General features: G+C 48.7%; 1 protein-coding gene across 1 annotated transcript in view; it reads left to right on the forward strand.

Moving 5' to 3' along the window:
- KIAA0355 (KIAA0355 ortholog) overlaps positions 1-10,741 on the forward strand; it is a 51,804-nt gene that overhangs the window by 1,290 nt on the left and 39,773 nt on the right. The window lies entirely within an intron of this gene.

A 10,741-nucleotide genomic window follows, 5' to 3' on the forward strand; every position in this document is an offset into this window, starting at 1 on the left:
GATCATCTCTGTGCTCTCTCCTCCTGTTGCTACATTGCTCGTCAGCACCTTTGCATGCGGCACACCTGATTGGCTGCCTGTCCCCCTCCTGCATGAGTGCTGCTGTGTAGGGGATTGCAAAGGTCTGATACCAGGTCAGGTTCAGGTACATACACCAATTGCATTAGTTAACGCATTATACGTGCCAGAGCCGAATGTAAGGGTGAGCGGGGATCAGGTCGGTAAAAGGCCTCTTCACTATACTCCTAGACATAAATGAACAGGTAATCCTTGTGTGCAAAGGTAACCCCACTGCAAGGGTTCTTATTTTAACCCCAAAATATAAGGCTAGGCACCACAAAGTATAAACATTTTACCTTTGTTATGAAGAAAAGGAATTTGTTTAGCTTGGCCTGGGCTGGCGTATTATCATCTGTCTGCTGAGTACCCTCCAGAGGAAAATGGCATCTACCTGGTTTATGTCCTAAGCCAGGGGTGGCCACAATTTTTGGTGTTTTAAGATCTACTTTTCAAATGACGAGCTACATGAGATCTACAAAAAAAAAACTCCCTCGCTCTCTCCTGGCTCTCTCTCTCCTGGCTCTCTCTCTCTCTCTCCCCGCTCTCTCTCTCTCTCCCCGCTCTCTCTCTCTCTCCCCGCTCTCTCTCTAACTGTCACTGTAATTGTGAGCCCGTCCTATGGGCTCCTGATCTCCTCCTTGTGACTAGGATCGGTCGATGACGCACGGTTAGAGTGCTGGGCGTGAGCGATGGGACTCGCTTCCATCACAAAAACCTATGTCGGCCATACGCCTATATGTGACAGCATGACGCAAAGCCCACGTCTGCACTGCCACATATATGTGCACGGCCAATAGCGAGAGGTGCGCTTTTCCACCAGAGCAGGCTTGTAAGGCTGGCGATATTAGCCTACGCGTGGCCCTCTCGCTCATCCTTTGTGTCCCTCAGGCCATTTATGTATATTATTTGGACAACGCCCCAGCTGTTCTCTAGCTGATAAAGACTCCATTCTCTTACATGATGTACGGCAGAATACTTCAGGGCGTGTGCTACGCCCCATTTCTCCAGGATACATTTTAGGGATGCACAGATACTTTCCGGTATCGAGTACAAGTACCGATATGGTGCTTCCGCTGGTATGGAGCCGGCTTCCCGGGCAATCAGGAAGCTGGGCGGCGAGTAATGACCTACCTTCCGGAAGTCGGATCCATGCTGATTGGCAGGGAAGCCGGTTCCCTGGCCAATCACAATCAAGCCGGCAAAACAACATAGAGCCAGTTTCCCAGCCAATCAGCAAGGAGCCGGCTTACCGGCCAATTAAGAAGCCGGAAGGCGGGTCATTACTCGCCATTCCGGCTTCCTGATTGCCTCCATGTCCCCCTACGGCACTGACCCAAATACTCTGTATCAGCATCGATACTGACGCTAGTATTGGTATCGGGGCATCCCTAGTTTTTTTTCTATTAGAAAGCGGTGCAGAGCTAGTGCTGGGCTTATTAGAAAGCCTAGTATCGGCCACCAAAAAAAAAAATTGCAAACCAAATACTCGGTCTTGGTATCGATAGGGAGAAGCTCCACTGCAAGGGTCAAGTGCTCAATTTTGTCTAGGTTCTAAAATAAGGAAAGTTGTACTCGCCCAATCCTTGGAGCTGGCCGGCTTCTAGAACGATCTCGGGATCCTCTCTCCCCCCTGCGCTGTAGCGTTTTAAGGTCCTGTGAGTCATCACGTCCTATAAACAGTGTATAGTACTTAAGGACCTTGGGGGCGACATGCCATCGCTGCCTCGGAGGGGGGACAGGCTGGAGGGTGCGCTTTCATAGCCAGCTCGGCGGCTTGGGTGAGTATAACCTTTTTTTATTTTAGTTTTTTTTTTTTTTTGTCTTTACGTTAGATTGCCAGCCTTGCTGCCCAGTTGTAAGGGCAGGCAGGCTGTGCATACAAAAAGCTGCTTTCGTTCGGTATTCCTGTCGTCTTGGTGCGTTTACTGTCCCCCATACCCTAATGGCGAGGAAACGCCGTGGGAGGATCGGTTCTCATAGAATCCCTACTTCTGCTCCTTCAGAAAGGACGATCTGTTTTGCATCATGTTGCTGCTGCTTCCTCCCACGAAGGGTTAATGCAGCGGGCCGTCACCTGGGCTTCAGGAAAACCTCACTTCCTGTTTCCATGTTTGGAGGACAGGATGCAACTCGCAGCTGTTTCCATGCAAAAGTGTGAATGAAAACGAGCTTTCCTGCAGGAAACGCCGGGACCTCTTCGGGGGGTTCTTTTTATTAGCTGATGAGCTCCTGAAAATATCCGGCCGTTCCTAGAGGGCGAGGGGCCGAGGATGGACAAGGGAGCAGAGAGCGCGGCCGCCATTGCCCATCGCACTGGCCTCATTTCCCAGTGAAAACTGAAGACCGCTCGCTCCTGGCAGCATCTGCGTGTTCACCAAAATAAGCAAAAATAAAGATGCATTTTGGCTTTTTTATGTTCTGTCTATTGATCCTGCCAGAAATCCAAAGAGCTCCCTGTTTTCTGTAGTGAGCTGACAACGCTGACTCTGCTGCAATGAAATCGCAAGCAGTGTTGTCAGGCCTGCTTCTCTCCCCTGTTGGGCTACAGAACTCCTATCCCTCTTCTCATCTCCATAACATAAGGGAAGGTGTTCTACAGTCTGTAGGAAAAGTACTGGACAGGACCGACACAACTGTTTCAGTGAAATGGGCAGAGTTGTCACCTCAAACAGGAAATGTATAGCTTGCTGTTTTTTGGGGGGGAATGTTCAACAGGTCGTCTTCTTCTTTTTCTTCTTTTTTTTTTATTTATTTAAGAGGCAGAACATGGAAAATGATCTTGTATTGCAGAGATGGATTTTTATTTTATTATATGGAGACTGTAATGGGAGATGCTTTGGGCTGAATATGTAATAGGTGGGCGGAGATTGTAACAGGAGGAGCCTGAGCACACACGGGTGGGCGGAGATTATAACAGAAGGAGCCGGAGCACACACAGGTAGGCGGAGATTATAACAGGAGGAGCCGGAGCGCACACAGGTGGGCGGAGATGGTAATAGGAGCCAGAGCACCCAAAGGTGGGCAGATAATATAATGGGAGGAGCCGGAGTACACACGTGGGCGGAGAATGTAATAGGAGGAGCTGGAGTACAAAAAGGTGGGCGAAGAATGTAATAGGAGGAGCTGGAGCTCCCACACAGGTGGTGTGAAAAAACCCAAAACTCTCAGGTGGACAGGAACAGAGCCGAGAATTATGATGGAGATTGTGCATCCCTAGTTGTATATTTTTTTTTCTATTGGAAAGGAACAGCCAGTAAGTGCAGCGCTAGTGCTGGGCTTATTAGAAAGCCTAGTATCAGCCACAAAAAAAAATGATATATATATATTGTAAACCTTCAAGAAAACATTCTAGCCTTGCTGCTGCAAATGTTGCAGATTGCTTCCATACTTCTGCATGGGGGACATATGTCTGTGAAGGTTCTCACTCATCCAGGTCATGGTATATCTGTAAAAAAATAAGTCAAGGCAACCGGACTATCTGTAATTTTCTTGAAGACGTTTCACTGGTCATCTAATCGGCTTTCTCAAATCAGAATTGAGAAAGCTGGTCGGAAGACCAGTGAAACGTCTTCAAGAAAATTACAGCAAGTCCAGTTGCCTTGACTTATTTCTGACAGATATGCCATGGGGGACAGTCTGGTTGCGTTCTCTGTTATGTGACGCGATGGTCGGTCCTACAAGGGTTCCCCTCCCTGGACAGAACACAAAGGAGTAAACAAAGACTTTAGGGGGATTTCTGTATTCTTTAAAACTAAAGCCATTTCCTGTCACACAACCTCTTTGCTTTCCCACTCGCCGAAGAAGTGCTGAAGAACAATGGGCGGCTGTCGGGGTTTAATGATCGGAATTGGGATGTCACTACCGCCAGCAGACGTCGCTTGAATTGAAGGGGCTTTCCACTTCTTCACTGGAAACGAAAGTCCTCAGATGTCTGGATGAAACAAAAGCAGCCAAAACTGCTCAGGATCAGGATTTTTTTTATTGAAAGGTTTGATAGAGTGAAAACTTCAGGTTTTTTATTCTCGGCCCCATTCACTTCCTGTCTCTGTGACAACCAGAAATGAGGGGGAATGATTGCCACTGGGACGAGCAATAAAATGTCAGAAGTGCTACCCCGACCTCATTCAGCTGAAGACGGCTTCTCTGCTTATTGGGAAGCCGTGTGGCGAGTCATTACACACCGCCTGGCTTCCTTAATGGAACTTCCGCTATCGATATTCGGTATCGTCGAGTACCAGGAAAAAAATATCGCCACTGGATACTGAAAACTGGTATCAGTGCATCCCTAAGGCCTGGTTCACACCTGGGCGTTCTGTAGCGCGTTCGAACGCTCTGCAAAACGCTCAAACACCAAAATCCCATTATTTCCTATGGGTATGGTTCACACCTGGGCGTATTACAGGCCGTATGAACGCGCTACAAAACGTCCTACGCCCAATGAAGTACAGGAGCTTCTTTGGGGCGTTTTTGTCGTGGGTTTCCATTGGGATACAGCCAAGTAGCCCTCGGAAACGCGCGTTTGTCGCGCGGTTTTTTACTGCGAATCGCGGTACAAACGCGCATATTCGATACGCCTAGGTGTGAACCCAGCCTAACAGATATACAGGAGTGCATCGGCACCCTCACGTAACAGGAAGTGCACTGCTATTTTTCAGGAGGACTTCCAGGCCAATTGGAATTTTTTCCGGGCACATCTTTGGCACAACTAAGATTTGTAGACGTTCCCTAGAACATGGCACATCTCACACTGACGCACGATATCACATTGTGGTAACACCAAGAAGGTCTTAACCATCAGGTTCCCTTTAAAAGAGAACCTGCCCACACTGCCAAAAATTTTCTGAGATTGTGGATCTGGGTTTTCATGAGCTGTAAGCCATAATCATCACAATGATGACAAATCACGGCTTGAACTATCTTGCTTTGCATGTAATGAGTCTCTCTCATATATTAGTTTCACCGCATAAGTTGCATTAGTGAAATAAATGAACTTTTGCACGATATTCTAATTTTTCGAGTTTCACCTGTAATTGTCGGGATCCGCTTCAGCTGCGGCGTCTCAGTATATAGGGAGCTACAGCTCGCGGTATACTGAGCCTAGGGTGACGGGAGGACGCTAGTTTGTGTCCTCCCGCTACCCTAAGGAGAACTATGGGGAAAAGACTTAACCCCATAGTTCTCCTTTAACACTTCCGACATTCCGGGGCGCTGCTCCGTGCTCGGCTTTGTGTGGCTCTCCAGGCTGCACTGTGCACAATCTCGGACGCACACAGCTGGGCACGGGACGGTGAGTTGGAAGCGGCGAGCCTATTGTTTTCACAGAACCGGAGAGAGGAAAGGGGATTTTGGCGAGAGCTCTCGGCATTTGTTTACTTATTTTTATAAACATGAATATCCGCCATTTCAAAGCTTTCCTTCATGTGCTTCTTGATAGAACACGGAATGGGAAGCGCGAGTTTAGGTCTTCTTTTTACCAGTCCAGGTTCAGCGCTCCGGGTTTTAGTATTTGGCTTCACCCTCTGTCTGTACAGGAGTGTCCTTGCTGTGGGATGAAGGCATGTCCCAGGATTTCCTCCTTCATGAGCCCGCTGTCCCAGCAGCCTGTACACTCCCCTAGCTCCTCTCAGTCTGCTCCATTTCCTCTTTGCGTTATCTCTGCTAATCCAGACTTATATTGTTCCTTCCCCGCAGACACATATGATCTCAGGCCTTGGAAAAAAAAAAGTCCACAACTTGACTAATGGTACTGTTGAAGAACCAATAAACATAGAGCAGGACAGGGCTGGACAGATCCCAGGAGCATCAATGCTTCTTAAAAGGGACAACTGGCGCACAGCTTTTGAGTATTTCTCTAGTTGTTGTCAACGGAGCTCCTAAAAACAAACTCTGCTGGCTCCTGGGTTGGGCAGAATGGCTCCTGGGTTGGCCAGAATGGCTCCTGAATTCCATCTTTTAGCTGTCCACCCCGGACGTAGAACCAGCCTTCTGTACAAGCTGTTAAGCTGAATTGTACCAATATGTATATGGGGAGGACTCGAGGTTGGCTCTGCCAAAAACTGACCTTTCAATTTTTAATGGGTATTGATAGGGTTGAATCTGTGACTTCCGTTTTGAGTGTAATGACCCCCCCTCCCACAGGGAGAAGAGAAGTCGCATCATTCAGCCTCTTTGGCATGGATGTCATTGGATTCCTCCATGGTTTGTTGGATCTCCATCGTGGAGTATCCAGTTTTGCAAAGGCTGTGGTAGGTTTGGGAGTTTCTGGCAGATAGAACGGTCACCATTGGAGTCCCCGAAAAACACAAGAACCAATTTTCCGGCAGTCATGTCTATGCAGAGTATGAACAATTTGCACCAGCAGCTTCCAGTAACTGGGGGCATTGAACGCTTGCCCATCTAGCTGGTGGTGAGTCCATTCTTTGCTCTCGTGATTTTGTTCTTCAGGAAAGTGAAACTCCGACACTGCCGGGGCCAATTTAATGGACTCGTCACTGGCTAGGCAGTTCAGTATTCAGAGAAGTCTTTTACAGGAACGTGCTGGTTCCATTTTTTTTAATACTTGTGACCGGGTCACTAGAAGAGTTGGCTTGGCACCAGGGTGTTGAGTCACTTGCTGCCCCCTATGACTCGGGGGGGGGCTTCAGTGGTGACCTTTCCTTTGAAGTAGTTTATCTCCATCCCTTCTACAAGGCCACCATGAAAGTGCCAGTTGTACCATTTGAGGCTTGGGCTTCCGGTATCAGGAAGCCAGGCAGCGAGTCATTACAAACTGCCCAGCTTCCTGATTGGCCGGGAAGCCGGCTCATATTACCCGGCTCCTGGATTCCTGATTGGCCAGTAGGCCAGCTCCATGCTTCCTCGACAAGGGAGCATGTAGAGGGCGTCCTTAATGAGTCTTCCGGTATCGGTATTCGGTATAGGCGCGTATCGGAAAAAATATATACTCGTACTCGAAAAAACGGTATCAGTGCATTCCTACTCCTATATATGGCGTTGAGCGAAAGGGGAGGTTTCGTAGTTGGAATCGAGGAGCAGTCAAGGGTGACAACACTGTTCCGACAAAAACTACAGTGAGCGAGTGTTGTCACTCTAGGACAGTAAGTGTTACTGGCAGAATCACCAGGAAAGAGCCTGAAAAAGAAGACTAATGCAGCGGCCACATCTAAGGATGGGTCAAGTGTAAGACGTAAAATGTTTTTGTTTTGGGTGTAGATACACTTTAAGTATTTTGTCTTTTTTAGGCACATTTACTACCGGGGGTTCTGGGATTTAGCCGGCTGCCTTTGATGCATGTATGCAAACCACATACCACTAGCGCATTTTGTGATTGCATAAAAATCATTTTAAAGTCGTCTACAAAATCCAGATTTGTCAGCGTTCCAGGTGCTTATCAGTATGGAAAATATTTCACATGCATTTTTGATCGCGAGGGATTTTCCGTGAAGACGCGGGTATTCAGTCAGTACATCTGGCTGAGGAAAGTGTTTGCATCTTTGTAAATCAAATGTATTGGCCGTGACCAGAAATTACTATGCGACCATTGCCATAGGGCATGTGCAAAATGCCATAACCTACAGCGACCAATCAGAATAGACCCCTTTCACACAGGCGGTCCAATCGGGTCCACCTGCCAGTTTTTCAGGCGGAGCTGATCGGATGGCCAATCCTAGTCTACCGGCAGCCGGGTCCAAAACGACAGATGTCCATTTTACACTCCGGCCAGGTCCAGAAAAACATACAGAACCGCGTTCTGTAGAACCGCGTTCTGTTTCGCTGGACCAGAACGTGCTGAATCGGGGGTAATGTGATGTAAACGGACACATGTCTGGATCCAACTCCTCATAGACCAACATGGGGGTCCTGAGATCTCAGGGAAAGGCGTTTTCCTCCCCTGAGATGATGTGCATGGGTCACATGTCCGTGTCACATGTGGCGGAGTTCCAGGGAGTAAAGGGAGATGGATTCGTCTGCCCTTAGTAAAAATGGCCGCTGTGAGAATGGGGAGGAACAAAAAAAATAAGGTATACAAAGCCAGCAATTGTCTAAGTATCTGTGTGTTGATTGTCATTACTGACTTTGTTGTCATTTCAAAGATCCGGGTAAAGTTCCTCATTAACCCCCACTGACCCATCCCCTCCTCGTGCTTCCTTCAGCCTTTGCTTCTGGATATAGGGGAGCATAAGAACTCAGGAGTTCTCGGCCTTGGATATCCAATTGCAAGCAACAAACGCTGTCACATGACCAGACGGAGGAAAATGTTCACCCTGCGAGATTGGCCATGGAGCTTACATAGGGGTACGGCTTCTAGTCTGAGAAATGGAGTGATGGGGAAGGAAGGTATGGGTGGGTCTGCGAGACAGCGGTCATGGCTTCTAGTCGGAGTCATAGTGATGGGGAAGGTAGTGGTGGGTCTGCGACATCTGTCGTGGAACTTACACAGGGGTAGGGCTTCTAGTCTGGGGAAGGAAGGTATGGGGGGGTCGGTGAGATCTGTCATGGAGCCTACACAGGGTCAGGGCTTCTAGTCGGAGACATAGTGATGGGGAAGGTAGTGTTGGGTCTGGAAGATCTGTCATGGAGCTTACACAAGGTCAGGGCTTCTAGTTGGAGACATAGTGGTGGGGAAGGTAGTGTTGGGTCTGGAAGATCTGTCATGGAGCTTACACAAGATCAGGGCTTCTAGTTGGAGACATAGTGGTGGGTCTGAGTCTGCAAGATCGGCCATGGAGCTTACACAGGGGTAGGGCTTCCAGTCGGAGAAATGGTGATGGGGAAGGTATGTGTGGATAAGGGTCTGCAAGATCTGGGAAGGTAGCGATGGGTCTGGAAGATCTGTCATGGAGCTTACACAGGGTCAGGGCTTCCAGTCGGAGATATAGTGATGGGGAAGGTATCGGTGGGTCTGCAAGACCTTTCATGGAGCTTACACATGGGTCAGGGCTTCTAGTTGGGGAAGTAGTGTGGGGAAGGTAGCGGTGGATCTGCGAGATCTGCCATGGACCTTACACATGGGTCAGGGCTTCTAGATGGGGAAGGTAGTGGTGGGTCTGGGTCTGGGAGATCTGTCATGCAACTTACACAGGGTCGGGGCTTCTAGTTGGGGAAATAGTGATTGGGAAGGTAGCGGTGGGTCTGCGAGATCTGTCATGGAGCTTACACAGGGTCAGGGCTTCCAGTCGGGGAAATAGTGATGGGGAAGGTAGCAGTGGGTCTACAAGACCTCTCATGGAGCTTACACAGGGTCAGGGCTTCCAGTCGGAGACATAGTGATGGGGAAGGTATGGGTGGGTCTGGACTTTTTCTTACAAGAGAACCTGTCACTTTGTTGTGAATGGGTCCGGATAGTATGAGACAGACGGCAGCGGTTGGACACCCTGTAGACACAGAACGTTTCCTTTCTTGCATACAGTGTTTGTGGAGCCGGCGGAATGTCGGTTACAGTAGCCGGTGTGTTTTCTGTTTTTAGTGGCTGTGGTCCTCCATTCATGTACTCGGCGGCCCGGAGAACGAGCAGGACGATTTCTTGTTTAACGAGCCGCGCTTCGCGTTTGTGCCGACGTCAAGGGACTAAAATAGAACTCCTGTTTCCTCCCCATATGAAGCCAGCTGTGTTGTGAGGGACGCTGGCGCTCTGAAGCCTCTTTGTTTGTACTTGTCAGTAAGGGGAAAATAGACAGTATTAGGTCTCAGCTCTTCCGTACACCAAACTATTCCTGAACGCTCCATTCTGGGAACTTTCCGCACTGCTTTGTGGAGTGAAACGCTGAGATTTGGTTTTCCTGCTAATAAAAGATTCATTTACATTTCTTATAACGGAACATTAAATAAAACTCATGGGCGCAGTCTTGTAAGAGGTCATTCAAATATTTTTTAATTTAAGGGATTTTATGTGCCTCTGAGCCGGCTTTCTCTCCATAGAAGTCAAAGTACCTCAATGCAATCATTCAGAATCAACTCGGTGCGACTCCTAGAACAAGCTGAAGGACAAATACGGCAACTCCAATGTGCGACTTCTCTGAAGCACCTGAAATCAAACTGCATTCCACCCACTTCAGAGTCTGATGATGCTCCTTCTGCATGTCCCTTTACCTCGTTGCAGTCCCCTCTTCTGCTTTCTTATCACTTATCCTAGTCCTTTCTCTCCCCTCCCTTCTCCTTGTCACCCTCCCTTTTTGTTGCCCTCTACCTTCTCTTTGTAGCTTTCTCCCTTGTAGTCCTCCCTTCTTGGTGCCCTCTCTCCTTTCCCTTCTCTGTCGCCCTCTCCCTTGCTTTCTCTGTCGCCCTCTTTATTCTATGTGTTGCGTTTTCACTTCCCTTTACCTTGTCGTCGCCCTCTCCCTTCCCTTCTCTTTGTCACTTTCTCCCTTCTCGTTGGCCTCTCCCTTCCCTTCTCTTTGTCACTTTCTCCCTTCTCGTTGGCCTCTCCCTTCCCTTCTCTTTGTCGCCCTCCCGTCTCCTTGTTGCCCTCTCCATTCTCCTTATTGTTTCCCTTCTTGTTGCTCTCTCCCTTCCCTTCCCATTGTCGCCCTCCCGTCTCTTTGCCCTCTCCCTTCCCTTTTGCCTTCTCCTTGTCTCCCTACCTTCTTCTGGTTGCCTTCTCCCTTCTCGCTCTCTCCCTTCCCTTCACCTTGTCGTCCTCTGCCTTCTCTTTGTAGCTTTATACGTTGTCCATGTCGCCCTC

This window comes from Nanorana parkeri, unplaced genomic scaffold, assembly GCF_000935625.1.
Source record: "Nanorana parkeri isolate BGI_ZX_2015 unplaced genomic scaffold, ASM93562v1 scaffold609, whole genome shotgun sequence".
Classification (NCBI taxonomy): domain Eukaryota; kingdom Metazoa; phylum Chordata; class Amphibia; order Anura; family Dicroglossidae; genus Nanorana; species Nanorana parkeri.